The sequence below is a fragment of the Frieseomelitta varia genome, unplaced genomic scaffold (genome assembly GCF_011392965.1).
Source record: "Frieseomelitta varia isolate USP_RPSP 00005682 unplaced genomic scaffold, Fvar_1.2 scaffold_884, whole genome shotgun sequence".
Lineage (NCBI taxonomy): Eukaryota > Metazoa > Arthropoda > Insecta > Hymenoptera > Apidae > Frieseomelitta > Frieseomelitta varia.
The window spans coordinates 99,168-117,885 of NW_025110683.1; the positions used below are offsets into that span (position 1 = coordinate 99,168).

Genomic DNA, 18,718 nt, shown 5'->3' on the forward strand with positions numbered 1-18,718 from the left:
ATTCAAACATTGCTTGAATCATGCGCGTTCGTAAAGCTTCCATTAATTATAACGTCTCGATTACCTCGAACCAATAGGAAGAAAGTTGCAATGACGTAGTTTGGGTAGATTTTGGAACGCACGTAAACGATGTGTATGCAAGTGGAGATGCTTTACCATCAACTCGATGACTTAATTTCAATTTAAATATTGAAGGTAGCATTTTTTTTATCTCCTTTTTATAAATTTATAGATAAATTCAACTTGAACTTAGTTTCAGTTTTGTACATTGCACATTTTGTTTATGATATTGTAATTTTAATTTATTTTGTTTCGTTCTAATTTTGATTATTTCAAATGTACACGATTAGTGTACACAATGATTTTTTAAATTTCAAAGTTTATATTATTATCTACTATAACAATATGTTAACTTATTATTGAAAATGAAAAGATACAAATAATAGGTTATATGTGACTGCGACGATGTTTATATCCAAGTTATAATTAATGTGATTATTTTCAATATAATTACACATTTAGTTTCAATTTCATGGTTTATGTTGAAAAAGAATTATATGCAATAAATATTCTTTCTTAAAATTGACAAGTAATAGAAAGATTACCTTTGTTGACATGAAACGCATATTGTACATGTTTGAAAGATAATAATTGTTTTTTTGATAAAAAAAATTTTTCTGATATTAATTTTTATAAACAGAAAGAGGAAGAGAGAGAGAGAGAGAGAAAGAATTTTATTTTGTGTAAGAGAAAAAAGGAAAATGTTATTGTAGATTTTATAGGATACAAGGAAATATATTCTAGGTTTATATATTACAGTAATAATAATACAAAGGTATAATTAATACTTTATTGTCATGTTAAAGAAATTATTGTAATACAGATCTATTACAATGTAATGTTTTATGTCTTATCATCCTTTAGAGGTAGCTATAGCTTGAGAAATGATTACAAAAATTTATGAGAATATGAAATATATTTATACAGTTTACGACACAATTTTATATCTTTATTTATAAAATATAAAACATATATTTATGATTTATGAGTATCTTCAACAAAGATAATAATTAAGATAATCATTAGAGATTTAATAGTCATTATAGAAGTTCTAAAAATTAGTATTATAGAAAAATTATAAAATTTGATTATTTCTTATACAAAGATATGTGGGCTGCTTGGTGAATGTTATTTTTAAAATATTCGGAATTAGATTTAATTGGATTTAAATTACTGAGAAACTCTAGAATTTTACCATCTTTTGTAAAGAAAGATTGGTAGATGAATATTATTTCCAAAACATTTATGCATTATTATTATAAGTTTTCAACAATGTTCATTACAAAGTTGAACTACAAACGGACTGTAGAGTTTCATTGCGCCTTGGGAAGAATGGTTGGTTGATGAATATTTTTACACGTATACAAAAATTGCGTGGTAATTTGAATTCAGAAATTTCGGTTGTCACATCTCGAAAATGAACTGATTTTTCGTATCATCGATGCTTCGTGGAAGCCCCATCATAGCCGCTGTCACACGCACAAGAGTCTTATGTCTAATCTTGTGCAGTGGCCAGCAGCTGCATTAGGGTCCATCATTGTTCTTTTCTCCTTTTTATGAGGATGATTTCCACTCGAATAACTTTTTTCCGAGGTTACACAGCTTAAATAAGCATAAAAGACATAGAATAACATCTGTGACAGAAACAACATATTAAAATAAAAGAAAGTATAGAAAACGAGTTTTATCTAGTATGAACAGCATAAGTTATTCAATAGATTTCGGTTGATTTTCAATCTTTTAAAAATGACTCTCCTAATTCCTATTTATACTGTATTACAGAATTTAGTTATGGCTAAGCGTTATTATCCTTATTACGAGTATTTAATCCGATTTTTTTCGTAGTTGAAAAAGTGGGATACCAACTAGTAAAGTATGTATAGGCGCAGTGAATGAATGAGTAAAATACTACTCGGTTAGCACCGTTTTTTACCGCGTATGCAATGATATGCTCTATTTCTTCTTGTATATACTATCTACGGATAGTCTCGTTATGCTCGATATTTTAAAAAAATCAGCACGATTCTTTGCAGTAGTTACGTCCCAGAAATTTGTGAAACTACTCTGTGTACCCTTCTTTTATAGCACGACGTTTTCTATGTATTTAACGAAAATAGGAAAGTGCATTTCGATATTTATAATAAGTTATTTTTTGGCGAGTTATTTTTCTACTAATTATTTTACTATTATTTGTACTAACGTCGTTTCTAACGATGAGAAACAATGACAGATACAGCCCATGAAAACGCGCGAAAAGTATATCAGTATCAAAATAAGTTGTGGGGACCGGACATCTGGCAGTTCCGTAGGTTGATAGAATAGTTCGACTCGAATACAAAATTCATCGCCTTCGATTTTCCTATCTGTACATTTCTGCCGTATGAACTTACCGTAGTTTATACACATCGAGGCGAAGTCTTCTTCCATTGTCTACTCACGATTAGCAGTGATCGAGATCGAATTTTTGAACAACCGCTGCAAAGTACAAATGCAATTTCGTTCCAATAAAAAAAGGAATAAAATATCTCCGATAGTTTTGTTATATTCGCCGATCATCACGAGAAATGGTCCCGCGAGAACTCGCGAACCATTTTTGTCGACGTTGCTTCAAGGATATCCCTTTCAGAGCTCCTTGGACTCGTGGACACTCCAAAATTAACAGGCTCGTTTCAAGGTGAAAGACATGCCCGATCATCAGGCATGTTCGCACAATAGTATCGAAGTACACCTTTTCAATTGGTCCAGTTATGTTCATCCACTCACTCTGTTCACGTATAAAGATAACAAAATCTAAGCGGTACGAAGCGCGTTTTATCCACTGGGGCTACATGGGGGATGTATAACGAGTAAATGTCAAGCAGAACTTCCAAGTAATCGCACTTGATCAATGTTCCCTTTAAATTGTTTCGGTATCACTACGCGATCGAAGGTAAACGCAATTTAATAAACAATGATCTTTGCACTTCTGTCTATGTTCCGAGCACAACTGCCGATACCTTCTTAGTTCACCCTTGGTTATATACCAGGACACCACGTGGTCATCTAATCCACTGGCCAATGACAGGGTGGCTTTAAATTGCATCGGCCAATCAACATTTTTCTTTAAGGCCACAAGACACGTGTTTCTTGGGAAATAAGGGCACAGGCATTACGAACGAAATCGTATTTGCGTTACCGAAGTTGGACGATCGAATAGCAGACGGTACACTTTGCTTGCCTAGCTTTTCTTCTTTTCCCTCAATACTCGTGTGTTTATGCGACATTTGATGGTACGTCTGGTCACCGATGCCTACATTTTATCTATCTTTTTTTTTTTTCGGTCTTTCTTAGAATCTCCATAGAAAAAGTCGACTTTATTCACAACTTACATTATTCTAAAAACAGAATTTCGCTCGGACCGTGCAGACGTATCGAATTCTTACGCTTGAAGGAACATGTAACAAATAAATTAATAAACGTATTTGTGTCCTTTTCAGGATTTGTGAGTTATGTTTCTGTATATGTTATATAAACGCCATTTCCATTTCGTTACATAACTTCGGTTCACCCTGTGACCTGGCTATCGCCGTCTGTTGGCAGTCTCGTTGTCTGTAGTGGTGTTTAATGATATTGTGAAGAGGTGAATCCTTAAAACGTATCCCACATACATACCAACGCGAAGCGAGTACCCCGTTAGTTAAATAGCTGGATCCGGCATTAGGACGACCTAATTTTTATGCCTAGCTTTAGCCCATTATTCTCGCTCTAAATTTAGAATTTTTCCACTAACAAAATATCCCTAAATTCACGCTCTCTCTATTCTAGTCCTGCATTTCAAAAAAGTTTTCGCGAATACCTTCCCAAAGATATCCTCCCACTCTCGCAACCAGAGAAACCATTTTTTTTGAAGTCTCTTTTCATTCGGCGAGATTTTTGTAAATTTCATGGTTAATAAATTTCAATTGACGTAATCGCTTTGGCTATAGGGCAAAACTAACAGGGATATCATCAGTGTAGACCGCCGGCGACTTTTACGGCTTCCCACGAAGGAGGTCATGTGATAAAGGACGCGAGATATACGTAGTCGTCAGGTGAGAATCGAGCTAGAATCGTTGTTAATCTTGGTTGCACATGCTTTGTAAACGTTTGAACGTTATGCGACGTGGGAACAACATTGAACGGCAGCTTGGTGCATGGAACATCAATGCTAGTGGGAAGCGGCGCAAGAAGCTCAAGTCATCCGTTGATAGAATGAAGTCAATTTCCTCTGTAAAATGTGTAATCTTAGTACTCTTTGTGTGTGTGCTGGGTTGTCGAACGATCATCACTAAACAATTAACAACTAGTTGGACACATTCTCTACTCGATTATAATTTGAAACTTGTCGGGCAAGAATAAGTCGCCGTGGCGTATAGTTTTGTCAGTGACAGTTTGGGTTCTGGGTTTGGGAATAAGGGTGGAATGCGAGAAGCGGATGAAGATAAGGAGCCATCTAGCTAACTTTACGCCCTTACTGTGTGTTCCCTCTGAGCGAGGAGACAACAGCCAGGAGAAAGAAAAAGGGAACGGCGGTGGCAGGGGGTAACACTAGCCGAGTAAGCTCTGGACACTTCTTAGGATTCAGAGCTTAGCACCCCTGGATCCTCAGGCTTCACGTCTGCCTGGCCTAACCCGGGACTCCTCTACTGACTCCACTGGTACCCGCTCATGCTGTCCCCCTTTTTTCCCGTCTGTCTATCCACCGATCAGCAACGACTTTCTTTCTCGTGCTCTAATTACCCTTCGTTCGTCTAGATTGTCTTTCTTTTTAGTATTTGATCATGCTATGACAGTGAATATATGCGTGAAGGAGATTTACTCGTCTATGCCGTGTAGAAGATGTACAGTGAAAAGCGCAATTGAACCAACATACGATGAACAATCGTTCACAACGATCCACATTTGGTCTCGTTTTGAAGTGTTTGAAGTCTTTGCTTTGACATTGTGAGTTCATTTCTCTCGGAGGTGATTTTACATCATGTACCGGGGCGGGAAAGTGAGGAAACTTCTTTCTTGAAAATTGTCAAAATTCAAACGTCTGTAAAAACATTAGGAAAACTTCTTCGTGACTAGATCCATCTCGTCCAAGACTAGACCGTTTTGAAGATTAAAGTCTTCCCTTTGCAACGACCCTTTGAAACTTGTTGTACGATTCTTTCCACCGTTTTATTGAACGTTGAAGATCAGAGCGAGAAACGACAAAAATTCAAGAAGTCCTATCATTTCGTTCAAAGTTTAATAAAGCAGTGAAAAAAAATCATACAGCAAGTTTTCCAGTGGTCCATTGCAAAGAGGAGAGTTCGGTCTTCAAGACCATGGTGGATCCAGTCATTGAAATAATTTTTTATGTTTTTACAGACGCTCGAATCTTTAGAATTTTGTAAAAACAAATCCTCATTTTACCGCCCGTGAACATGATGTAAAATCATTTTTGGAAGAAAAAGAATTCTACTGCTGTCAAAGTAGAGGTTTTACACTATGAAAAATGAGACCAAGCGGATCGTTGCATGCCTTTCTTCCACGAAGATTAAATTAATTTAAATTATCAACAATTTTTCGCAATTCCTTGGTTCGATTACGCTCTTGATACAAAACTCTATAAGAAAATCAAGCTTTCTTTTGAGCTCTTAGAGATTGTCATGAATGAAGTTCCATCCCATGCGAATTTTGTTTGTTTCAATATTATCATCCTGCGATGGATTATCGCGATTTTGTTGTTTCTAACGACTATAAACAATAATTTTTCTAATCTTCATCCAATATTATACCGAGTAACGGTATAAAAACATTGAATTTTACTTATTTAACTGTCTCAATCTTGAAATTAGATAGAAACGACACGCCGCGCTGCACTTTCACCCACGATCACAAATTATTTGAACAAAAAGATTTGAACTATGCTAATGGAAGATACACGTGCCCTTATGCAATCATGCATTTCTCGTTGCAAAACTCACGGAATTCTTGCATTTTCTTTGATGTTCCTCCGGCTTGTTTCTCTTGTTAGAGCTCCTTGGTGTTTCCCACGACGACTCTGATGAATTGGTTGATCATATAGGTACCCACCTTAAGTTTATGTCATATTTCATATCGCAATTTTACAATGAAATAAGACAGAAACATAAGACGGCTTTCCTATGTTATTCCGTTTCTTTGTCTGTTGCTGTTCCCTCCGTTCTTCAGATGATGATGACATCAGGTGAGAACAATGAACAGGATGGAAAGTATAATTTTGCAAATGTCTCAACTTCATCTATACTCCTCATCTTTACTCTATAGTGAAATAATGGATACTGGCGCCATTGTAGAAAGAATTTGTTATGTGATACAGTGCGTGGACAACCATGTGCCGCAGTGTCAGATTGCTATTACGTATCAGAAGGGTGGACATCAGTTAGGATTTCAAACCAAGTCCTTTTACGATGACGTCTCGCTTACTTCTCTTTCTTAGTTTCATTATTTTTTTGATAGATTGAACTATTGTACGTGGAAAAGCTGTCAGTAACGTTTTAGACGTAGAAGCTAGATTGAACTTTCTATAATATACACATGTTATAGGAACAATTGGGGTGAATTTATATAATTTGTCGTGTGTAAAGTTGTTTTTTTTCCTTAGCAGAAAACGGTTTGTTTTGTATAATTTCCTCTTTTTAACAAACAAGAACAAATGGATTGCGCGTGCGAGACAAAGTAAGATGCTTCAAATGTTTTTTAGTAAGTTAGTTAGACTAATTGCAATGATTGAATTATATTTGGAGAAAAGAAGGGAACGAGCGTACAGGTAGCTAGACAGTTGCATACGAATATACGCACGTGAAGTTGCATAAGAAGCCCTAAATCTGCTTGAGGTAAACGGGATTAATCTCATCCGCCCCACGCGAAGCCTTGTCAATCTCATTGGCGTAGAAAAATAGAGTTCTTCTGTGAATTACAATTTTTTTGGCTCTAACGAGATTCTGCTGTTCGTTTTTACGACTTCCAGCTTTTCAAAATATCGCTATGCTGGTCTACGTGCAATTATTCTATTCTGATTTTGCTGATTTTTCGTTTCATTTATTGAAAAGAAACAGGATCTAGTTTACATAGACACGATACACAAATAATAATATCTCCATTTTGATTTTGAGATAATGAAAGTGTAATGTAATCTGAATAATACAAAATACAAAATGTGACAAAGAGTGGACACAGTACTGTGGTTGTCTTGAATCATAACAAATTAAATATTATAGCAAATATTAATATCTTTCGTTTGCCAACCAAATGGACAAAGTAATTAGATTATATTGTGCGTACAATACATCATTTGTTGCTTCAAATGCCATTCAGAGCTAACGGTCATGCTAATTACATTATCTCGTTATATAGATTTTTCGAACGTGTGTAATTAATTACAGAAATAGTTTGTCGTGTTGTTTTCAAAAGATTGTACGGAATATAGTAAAATTTAAGGAACGATTCATGTTAGAATATAATGCAAGTGGTAGGCGCCAGTATTTAATCAGACACGATATTTTATTCTATTATCCAAAGGTTTATTATCGTTGTGCTGTGATCTTTGTCTTACACTTTACCTCGATAACTAAATTTAAATTTATTAAACAACGAAGTCGGCATAAACAAATGATTTTTTTTTTTATATTCAACAATTCTTTCTCTCATCGTTCAGATAATTGGATAAAAGTTTGACACAATGATCCTTTGATAGAGTCGAAGGAAATGTGCGCAACGATAGAGCAAGAGGAGTTGAAGTACGTGTGAAATTTGATTTTTTAAAATGTTGTTTATACCGGTAGATAGCCTCGATCCTCAACGGTAGCGCCTGCCCGACGGCGGCTGGCTGCTGTTGCAACGTTCCACTTCACATGATTTTCACACAATTTCCGATTACATCGGTCTCATCGCAACACTCGTTCGTTAAAAGTTTACTTTTTCCCCGAAATAATAAACAAACGTTTATGGAACACCGATTGTGTACGATGCGTTTGCCAAAATAATGCCCGTCGGTTTCTCAAAGTTTTAACCTGCCATCTGGTATGCTCGGGAAATACTAATCGTGTTGTTTGATGTTTGAAAATTTTTCACAGCCGTTTTATTTTCGAATTTGCGAAATATTTTGGAACAGTTCACGCTGGCAGGGAACATCTCCTGTGCCAAAGGCACATACAGAAGCACACATTGAACTTAAATATTGGTGACAACGTAACGTATGAGTGTTCTTAAATTTTCTAGAAAATTAATGTTTCTAATGGCGCAGCAACTAACTGCAGGCTTAAAAGACTCGGTGTATCGCAAAGTTCAAAACGGTGGTCCAGTTAAAATGTATATTGGAAATTAATGTAGGAAAAAGTCATGCTAATTTCATGGTATTTTTCTTAAATATTAAAAAAAAATAAAATTTTTATTGAGAGTAGGACTGCAATCAAGGCACGTTTATTTTGTCTTTCTTTGGTCATCTGTGTATTTAAAATGGTATTCAAAGTCTCTGCGCTAGTAGGGCAATGGTTCGCAAGTAGAAGTGTCCTGTGCTCGGTCAGACATCTCTCTCTCTGCACCGACTGCCCTTTTTCTTTCGAGTAACGCAAGTTTCCTCAGCCCGGACACAAAACCACCCTAGATTGTTCTTAACCGGCTCTCACCGCGTTTACCAGTGGTCATCAAACCACCTGTTCCCTTTACCAACCCTTGCACCACTGTTACCAATGTGCCATGCTTTTATCGACCTACCTTGGTATTGCAGTTTCGTAGTCTCGCCACTTTATCCTCTGTTTCCTTCAATCTTTTTTACACAGTACGTATTCTTTCCCACCGCGCGTTGATTTTGAAATTACCACGCTCATACGTTTCCTTAAGGGTTGATGTTCAAGGTTGAACGAGCAGTTCCCCTTCTCTCTTTTTTTTTTTTTTTTTTTTTACGTAGAATTTGACATTCAATCGGTAACAGTCAACGACCATGCAGTTGTAATAAACTGTATTTATAATCTGCAATAATGTCGCTTCCACGACGCGGATTATTTAATGACGTCAAGGAAAAGTCAACTATATCAGGGCAGTGAACTCGTTACAATGGGAAAGGGGCTAGAGGCGAAAAACTGGGGCAAAAACTAGGCGTAAGAAACTATTGATGAAGTGCAATTTTCGTGCCTTTGGTGGTGAAAATTGACTGCCATGCGAAATCGAACATGGAAGGAAATTAGAGCTAATATTAATAGCGGTGTACCACGCTCAGACGTGAAATTTCCAAGTTGTGTATAAATAATTCGAGCGTGCGAGCACGCTTTTAAAGGTCACTTAACACAGCAATAGATCCGTCCAGCCTTTCAAAGACGAAGCGGTGGTAAACTTTCGACGTCAGGTTTCGTCGTGCACGAGCTTATTATTACTTTTGACGGGCAAATCGGATTTATTGCCAGTTGTTGTTCGCGGCGACGAATTGTCCTTGCTTCTTCTCCGTATTCGGAAATTAACACGTCGATGACGAGACACGATAGGAAGCGAGAGAGCACGATTATTTCCTAGTTGGCGTTTTACGGAGCTTCTTTACGGCGCGCTTGTTGGGGTCGTTCATCGGGGGTGGTTCTATAAATAGCGCGCCACCTAATATATAGGTATTCGGGTCAACAGAAGGTAAGCCAAGGGCGGCTTGTTCAAGATTTTCAACGACGCGTGATTTTTCTATACCTCGCTTTACTCACTGACATTTTATCACTCGCAGCTCTCCTTTCGATTTTACTCTTTTTACGGAAATTTCCCTCGCGTCTACATTCTCAGCGTCGACGGACAAATTTGAGACCTTCAGGAGAGAGACGAAATTTATGGCGAAAATGTGTTGAATTATTTCGCGCTCTTCGATTTCTTCGTGAAAACGATATAGGAGTACGACAATTTTGGCGGCTTACCTTTGAAAACGAAACGAGCATTGTAAAAATTACGATGTGACTGTTGGATGGATGTATGACGTTTTGCGGAAATATTTGACTCGTGGTGCGCCGTTCTTCGTGGAAATTGCGACACGAAGAATTTCGAATTTCTTAGTTACCGAAGCCAGGGTTAAGGAGCACCGCGTATCTTTTCAGCGGACGAACTTAAGAAGACACCTAGAAGACATCTCGTGGGTTGACCCAGTTTCTCCCATGAACGTGTATTCCATTGACCCAGGATCGTTGCCAGGCAACAGCACACCATGGACTTTGGACACTTTGGCAGAAGTGCAACAATTTTAACCCTCAAGGAGGATCTTTCGTTTCGATAGGTTGAGGAACTCCGCGAGGGTGGAGAGAACGAGAATAGAAGAGCGTATGAAGCGTCTACTCTGATTCACTTCTCAGTTGGTACTGCCAACGATACGTGTACACGCTGCTAGTTTAAAAGTAGTTTTGCCGCCAGGACGAATCAACACTCGATCACCATTTTCCGCGAGGAATTAATCAATGAGCCCGATCACGTTTTCTATCGCCGGATGTAGCTCGGCACGTCCTTGAAAGAAGACCGAAAGTGGTTATCGAAATCGGAGGATATGCACTCTCGGTACCTTTGCTCGGTAGGATATGCACTCTCACTCACTCACAATCAATCTGATCTCATCCCTTTTCACTCATCCCTCTTTCTCTCTCTATTTCAGATGCGTGTCGTTGTCGTACTACTTGGTGGGGAGAGATTGTGAATGACGCAAGTCATAGGAAATCTGGGTCACCGGGTCATGCTACTCCATCCCCTGTGAGCTCCTCTTCAATGGGGCTTTATTTATGAAACTCGATGTCGCACAATCAAGGATGTACCTGGCGAACAGGTTTCGCCGTGCGATCGACGTGAATCGGCAAAATCGGGGCGAGTCGCCGGGATCTTTGAGATCTTCCGTCACATGCGATACATTTTCACCCGCGAATCCGCGTGATCACGGAACGAGACACTTGACATTTCCAATTTCGAGAGATCGGCGTGTGCACCGTGTTCGACGATAACAACGAAAATTGCGAGGGTAACGAGCGTTTACAGCCGGATCTATCGATCGGTATATTGCGGTGTATATCGATATTCATTTTTCAAAAGAGGAGAGCAAACACTGACGGAGACAAATTTGTGGAAGACGGGATTGAATCGCTGAACGCTATGTCGGTATATCTAGAAATTTTAAAACGAACGAAAGGAAAAAAAAACAATTCGATTTAAGTATCTTGATTTAAGAAAGTTTCGTGACTGAGAAAATTTCCATTTGTCAAATTTTTCACGGACTTTGCAAAGGGACAAGCGAGTAGAACAGAGAAGTAGATGGAGGACAGGGAAGAAGGAGAAGTAAACGCGGGAAGAGAAGGAAGGTACGTCAGGTGGATGAAGAAGGTGAAACGTACGGCGACCTCTCGGTCCGCACAGCCTTGGAAAACTGGGGCTTTGAACTGTCATGCACCATTTCTCGATGCCTATTGCAGCCAGCATGGGAAGAGTCAGGGGTAGGGGGTACAAGCGCATGTAGTCAGCCTCTATGACGTCAGTGAGGTAACGGCCAATCCTGTGTCCGCATTCTACTGACGTCACCACCTCCCCCGAGGTGACGTGCATTCCAAGGAAAAGAGGGGAACAGAGGGTCGTGGTACAGGATTGTCGAGGGACAAAGGGGGTTGCAGGAAGGTGCAGGATGACGAGGATAAGTAGTGCACCATATTTCGATCCAATTAATGACGTTGATTAGAAAAAAATAAAAGAGACAGAAATTTTTCAACAGCCCTTTCTTTGTTTCACGATTGATCACCGTTCTCAAATATAATCGATTGACATTAACATTAACGTTATCGCTTCGACAGTTTCTAACAGTACTCAAAATACGAAAGTTAAAAATTTTTTCGTTCAAAAGCCATTCCGAGTATTTTGTTTGGAATTCTTCAGAAATTGTTGATAGTTTTTTTTTTTTTATTGTAATATTCGATTCAGTTGAAAATCTTGAAATCTCGAGTTGTAATTCTTGACAGTTGGTATTCAGATTTTAAAATTTTGATTCACGATTGGCGAAGTTGGCGGCCAGTTGGTTCCGTGAATCGAATGCACCGGGTGAAAACTGGGACAATAACGCTACCTGCCTAGAGCTGCGTCATACTTGCAGGTCCGTTGAATTTTTTATGAATAATTTTAAAAATTAATCGAGCGTCGAAGAAAACATTCAATGAACTATATTTGACGCTGTCGGTTCTATTGAAAAATTACAAAGGACATGTTTACGGATGAAAATGACCTTTAAATTCTCGCGGAAAGGAGAAAGTGTTTGCGTGAAAAGGCGTTAGGAAAAAAAAAAAAAAACAAATGGCTCGAACGTTAAAAGTGTCATGGACAAGTACAAGCATAGAAATTTGTTGCGTAATTTCAAGCCTGATAATTTTCAGTTTTCGTGCCTCGTGGGTTGTAATCGCTTCGAGTCCCGTGGAAAATTTGAAAAGAAGTCACGTTATCCCGTTCTCGAGTGAAAGCGAAAGCTGTGCGTGATTTTCTATCCATGGTCTTCTCTATCGAGAATTTTGCGTGGGTGTGTGTTTGGGTTTTACTCGGACCACGTGCTCACTATAGTCACGTCGATGCGATGTGCGAATTTCTTAGATGCAATAGTTACTACAACAGCAGTAAGTCTGAAAGTGATCATGATTCTAAAACTAACGCGATGTCGTGTATCTAATGTTTCTCAAGAGTAATACGTTCTAAAGAAATTCAATGTGCAATCTTAATGTTAAAAAACAAGTACCATCTATAGCCATTTACTTGTCCCGAAAGCCAAGAATGCGAAACCCCACTACTGATTACTTACGACATTCTGCAACGAACGAAACACCATATACAGGCGACACTTTCTGATATCCTCTTTAACAACAACATATTCTCCCGACGTACACTTTAGCTTGTCAAACTTATCGTTACGTATCAAGCCTCTTCGAGAGGCTCTTCTCCTGCGGGATTCCCAATGAGAATTTATCTTCTCTCCGAGTTTGGGAAGCACTGTTCTTCCCAATTCTTTTTTCTTTTCCCATTTTCTTTCTTTTTCAATAAAAACTCGCATATTTTTACGGTGCTTCGATACGATCGATTTTTAGAGACGCGCGAGAGTCTGGTTCTACGAATAACCGAACGAAGCTCGACCATTCTCTGTGACGAAATCTGTCTGTCTGACGAGGTAACGAGAGGCAAAGTATATCGCAGGGAGAGCGGGTCCAGCCTCGAATTCGCGCGTCTCAGTGATCGAGGCCCAACTGCAGTCGGGCTAAAGCCCGATGGAACTCGACAACTTTCCACTCGGAGGCCGAGGCTGCCAGGTTTGAATGGAGCTGTCCCGCGATTGGTTAGTCAGATAGTGACGTCACTGCATTGATTGTCCCGCGCACGCCGCACCACGTGGCCCATCGAAGATTTCTCTCTCCTTCTTTCTCTCCCTCCCTCCCTCCCTCCCTCCCCCCTCTCTCTCCCTCTTTTTCTCTCTCACCTTTTTTCCCCCCAGCCTCTTTCTTTTTTTTTTCCATCCCTCTCCGTCTTCTTTTCTGCTCGGCAGAAATCTGCTTAGAAGGGGGTTGCTTTGCCAAGGGGATGGACGAGATTCGAGCGAGAATCTGTCTTACGTCTACGGCCCCTGAGCTCACCAACCACTTAAGGTTCGCCTCGAGTCTTCCTATTTTCCTTAGGGTTACTCGCTCCGAGCACGCGTCTATCTTTGAGACACGCTCTAGAGGTCCGCCAGCCAGAAAACTTTTGTCCCTTTTCTTTCACTTTCGAACGGATCGGGATCACTCGGTTGCTGGTGTCTTGCGTTAAACGTCACGCAAAAAAAAAAAAAAAAAGAAAAAAAGCAACGGATTCTCTTAAATTCCTCTTTTTCTTCTTTTCTTCTCTTTTCACTGCGGTAGCTCTGAGAAATTAAACGAGGTTGTTCGCGGCGGAATCGCTTTTAGGACGGTCGAAACGAGCGACGTATTTTCGTTCGATATCGATTGAATTGGCAGAAAATAGAGCGATGTCTATCGCGGGCATGTCCATTTTCGTGCAAAGTCGAAGGTCAGTGACGTCGCCGACCTTCCTAAATATTTTCCAATCGATAATCGCCTACCTTGTAAACCATTCGCCCCCCCCTCCCCCCCCCCGTTTCGGATTCGTCGTCGGGATAAATATTAAGGTCGTATCGATCCTGCCAGTTTGATCGCGTAGATCCCTCTACGCACGCTACGGAAACCCTACATGCTTGTCCCCCGAATGCCTAATTCGACAGTTCCAAAAATATCTCGTCGGGGAAGCAGCCGCGACGGCGGCAACGACGATAGAACTACTACCACCATCGTGGATCCTCTTCTCCAGCAACCTCATTCACCTACTTTTCTCCCCTGCTGCAATGTACGCTCGCTCCTCGTGCGCGCCGCGAGATTCTCGCGTCGCCTGTCTTCCTACGAACGTGTTATCCTACGCTTCGTCTTTCTCGAACTTGAATTTCGTAAAGATTTGAACTCAATCGTTGGATTGACTCTCACAAAAAAAAAAAAAAAAAAAAATATAAAAATTGGACACACGTGCAACGTGCGTCATTGAGAGGTGCCCAACAATTTTGGATGTCCTGCGTCTGAGCAGGCTCTGTCTTTTCCCCTCTCTCTCTCTCTCTCTCGCTCTCTCTCAAGAGAGAGAGCTGGACGCGCGCGAGAGACAAAGACGAACAGATGGCCAGCCAGGCAACTGGGGGTTTCAGGTCGATGCACCCCTTCGCTCGCTTGCCAACGAGGGTTCGACGCCCTGCGTCGTCCCCTGACGTCATTCGCGCGCCCTGGCCCACCCCCCACTCCCCGCGCCTTTTGCTTCGCCGGCACCGATGAAATGTCGAGTGCTCGGCAGACTAAGTTCTCGTCCTTTGAAAACTCGACTCCTGCGGCTCCAGTTGCTTTCGCGATTGTTTTTCAGGTCAGATTCCAGACTCGCGGAATCTTGACCATCGATGCGATTTTTAATTGCGCCCCGTCCCCCCTCCCCCCTCTGTTTCTCGCGCCACGCTTTCGTTAGTCACCGTCTCTCTTTCCCAGCGAAGAAGAGAACTTGTTCCTTTTGGTGCTTTTCCTTCACTCTTTGCCGATCGTCAACGATCCTAGAATCTTTCAGGTTTTCACGTGGTGTTTCCGTTGTTCAACCAGCCAAGTGATTCGTGGAATTGCAAAATCGTCTTGATAGCAAGAGCGATTTGCAGAGCCTCGAAGGCCAAAACGATTGCTCTCGATTGTCGATTCTTGGCTCGCTCGTTGGAGTCAACTGTTCTGCTATCATGCCAGTCGTATCGTGATGATCTGTCACTACCGTGAAATACCGCTCGATTCGTAGAAATCTGCAAATTCAACGGCCTTTTCGCTGCAACCCCCCGCTGCAACATTCGATTTAACCGGTTATTCCGAGTAACCAACCTATTTCTGAAAATTCAGGGGAAAACGGCAGCAACCGAATCGCACGATTTATCCGCGTATCGAGTAACACGATCCGGTCGAAGTATGTATGCGGTAGTTTCTTGCGGAGCATCCTCCGAGTTAACCGTCGGGGGGGACGGTGGGGGGGGGGGTGGCGAGAGGGGGAACGCCGCGATTGGCGTACGTGTTATCGTCCGAATTTTCAATCGATGTCGCGAATTAATATTCTCGGTGGTGCAGTCGATAACCTGTCCCTGACGTAACGCCCACGCGGTGCAGTGGTGGTGGGAATCGACGAGGGGGTGAGAAGGGTGGACGGGAGGGTTGTCCGAAGGGTGGCAGCAGCGAGGGCGCCAGGGGGCGGTCAACAAAACTGGGTCACTGGAGCTTCATTCACATTACGCGGCCATTCATGAGATTTGCCAACCGTTCGGCTTTCATGCTCTCGGCGTGCATTTCTTGTGTCTTTTTCGGGAAAATCTTTTCCCTCAACCTCCTTCCACCCCCTCCGTTGTTCCTGGCGTCCCGGGATCGTTTCACGCTCGTCATCCTCGTCAACTGCCAAACCAGTAGTCATCTGTTATTTTCCAGACTGAACGGATAGCGATTGACCGCCGGGACACGTGAGCAAACTTTCTCGCTCCTTCCTCCTCGTCTTTCGTATCAAGTATCGAACGAGTTGCTAAGTTTCCTTCGAGAAACGAAAAGATCGAGAAGAAGTTCTGGAAACGTCCGACTGTAAAAGTTTGTTTAGAAACTTTGTGCGACTGTATTTCTTCCGATAAGCCGTAAACGTTCGAGAGAGAGAGAGAGAGAGAGAGAGAATTAAAAAATTTAGAACGGCAGAATAATTCTAATGGAAGGGGAAATTTATCGAGAGACGCGCCTGAACTTTGGAATTCTCTCGAGGCGAGTTGGAGTTAACTCGGTCTTATCGTTCGAATCGACTGGATCGGGGCTCGTCAGGATCGAGATCTTGTCGTTATATCGGGCAAGAAAGTTGACCCTCCCCCCTCCAACGAGGGGGAGGGGAATAGGTGCGAATAGGTCTCGAGCTCGATCAGGGAATTTCTCAATAAACTTTCGAAAGCGTCTTCAAGCGGTCCGGCTGGGTCCGTCCGACCTACTTTCGCCCGGGCAATGACGTTGGATGTGACGTCACAGGAGCGGAAACTGGGTCGCGAGGTCGAAGGCACCTCGCCGGTTTCCCATGGATACTTGCCCCCTTTGCCCGGTGGCTGGATTCATTGAAAAAAACGAGCGAGATGTGATATCGTTATCCTCGATCGCGCTGGGTGGGACACTTTGCTTTAACGTCTCTCTCGCCGTTGTTATTTATCTCGTCGATTCATATCCCCCCCCCATCCCCCCTCTCTTTTTCGATCTCTGCTCCTTGCCCTCGTGCCACGTGTCGAGAACGTTTCGAGTGAATTTTTCACGACGATCGGCTGAAAACGAACGACTTCTGAGAAATTAACGCGTGCGCTTCAGCGGGCGGGAAATAAGGGCGCAGGCTACGAAGCTACCGTGAAAGGTAGTAGCAGATGCTATCTATTATTCCACGAATATTTCATGGAAATTGTACGGAAGAATGGTGCTACGGATACACCTCCGACGGTGAAGACGGAGGAGTTTCCGCATTCTCGAGGATTATAGTAAAGAATAGAATTTACTATTTCGGCGGGGGAGGAGGGGGAAAGAAGCTCGATGGATCGCGACGAAGACGTACGAGGACGAAGGAGATTGTGTATAATCTTTTGATAAAAAGGGAACGTAGCAATGAAGATAATGCAATTCGTTTCGCCGTCGAGCGTCGTTTCGTCGTTCTTTCTATTTGCTCCGTGCACCGGTTAATGCGTTTTGTCAAGAATACTCGAGCGTCTAGACACGACCTCGTTTGACTCACGGAAACGCGACGCGACCGTCGTGTCTCTCTATCGATGTTTGCTCGTCAAAATTCATCGGTCAACCGCATTGCGGCCGTGTCGCGAATTAAAACGTCCGCTCGAAATTTTTATTCGCCATCTTTCGAATCCGGTGGGGGTTATCGATAATAGAAAGCAGCCGAAAGCAGCAGAACACACGGAATCGCTCTTTTAAAACTCGATTAATCATCCGCGAGGTATGTTCCTTTCACCGTAGCGAGTAATAAAAAGTGGTCGTTGTAATGAAACATTTGTTCTTCTTCTGTTCACGTGTACTAAACGCGCGATTAATGCGGTATAGGATCTCGACAGTGGTTGCATTTCAACGTGAAACAAGTAAATCAAATTTCCATCGTTAAAAGTGCTGACATTTCGCACAGCTAAGATCGCGCGGCTAATTTGAAACGACGAATCATCGACGCGGCAACCTTTGCGTTTTAAAATCCTCTTACCATTTACCGACACGCAGACTATCGTAATTCCGCTGTAAATAGAAAAACAAGGAAGAGAGGCAGAATGGCAGGATATATGCAGGAATAGCGGGAGGAAAAGGGTGAGCTGAATCGGTGAGACTGGACTGAGGGGGGTCGGTGGTTCAGCAGAGGCGACACTGGTTGGAGAAGGAGGAAGAGGCAGTAAAAGCGTCGCGGAGGATGGGAGGGGGGTAGGTCGTCGATGGCTATTTTTAGAATGTGGGTCACCCATAAACTCCGGCTTGTCCCGTGACGTCACGGGATCGTCGTCGTGGCAACAGGGACGCCGGGTTAATCACCCTTGGTTCAGAGTTACCTCTGCCGCCCTCTCGCACCTATCCCACCCCCTCGCCGCCCCACGGACAAGTTTACCTGTGCCGCGTCGATTAGATGTAACGGCGTACGCGTCGATGCGTCGAACAACGTATTTTCTGGACGAAAAACAATTGCTTGTTGCAGGAAGGAACACGTGTATATACACGTTTTGAACGGGTTGTTTCTGACGTTCGTTCGTAAATAATGTTAGATCGCGTTGAAGATGCGAATAAGAAATATTTTACCTTTAGATATTAATTTATGTTCATTTAATGGCGCAGTGAGTCTTTTACAATATGTTTGTGTGTTTAAAAACATTTTCCAAAAAGATTTCATATGCATCTGTGACGATGAATCAATCGCGCCATCTGTAAAATTGGTATTGATACTCGTGGCAGTTGTCAGTTATAGTCAGTTTAATGACATAAATTTTAGAGCATTTTTTAATAGCTAAATATTTGTAAAAATGTGCACAAATGACGTACGACGAAATATATAATGTTGGAGTTGAATGGCGACGAGGCGT

General features: G+C 41.6%; 1 long non-coding RNA gene across 1 annotated transcript; it reads left to right on the forward strand.

Moving 5' to 3' along the window:
• Positions 1–109: 109 nt before the first annotated feature.
• LOC122537003 lies at positions 110–16,675 on the forward strand. The gene is made up of 3 exons (XR_006308533.1): positions 110–195; positions 10,155–10,405; positions 16,665–16,675. It is a non-coding gene; the product is annotated as an uncharacterized LOC122537003 (long non-coding RNA).
• The last annotated feature ends 2,043 nt before the right edge of the window (positions 16,676–18,718 follow it).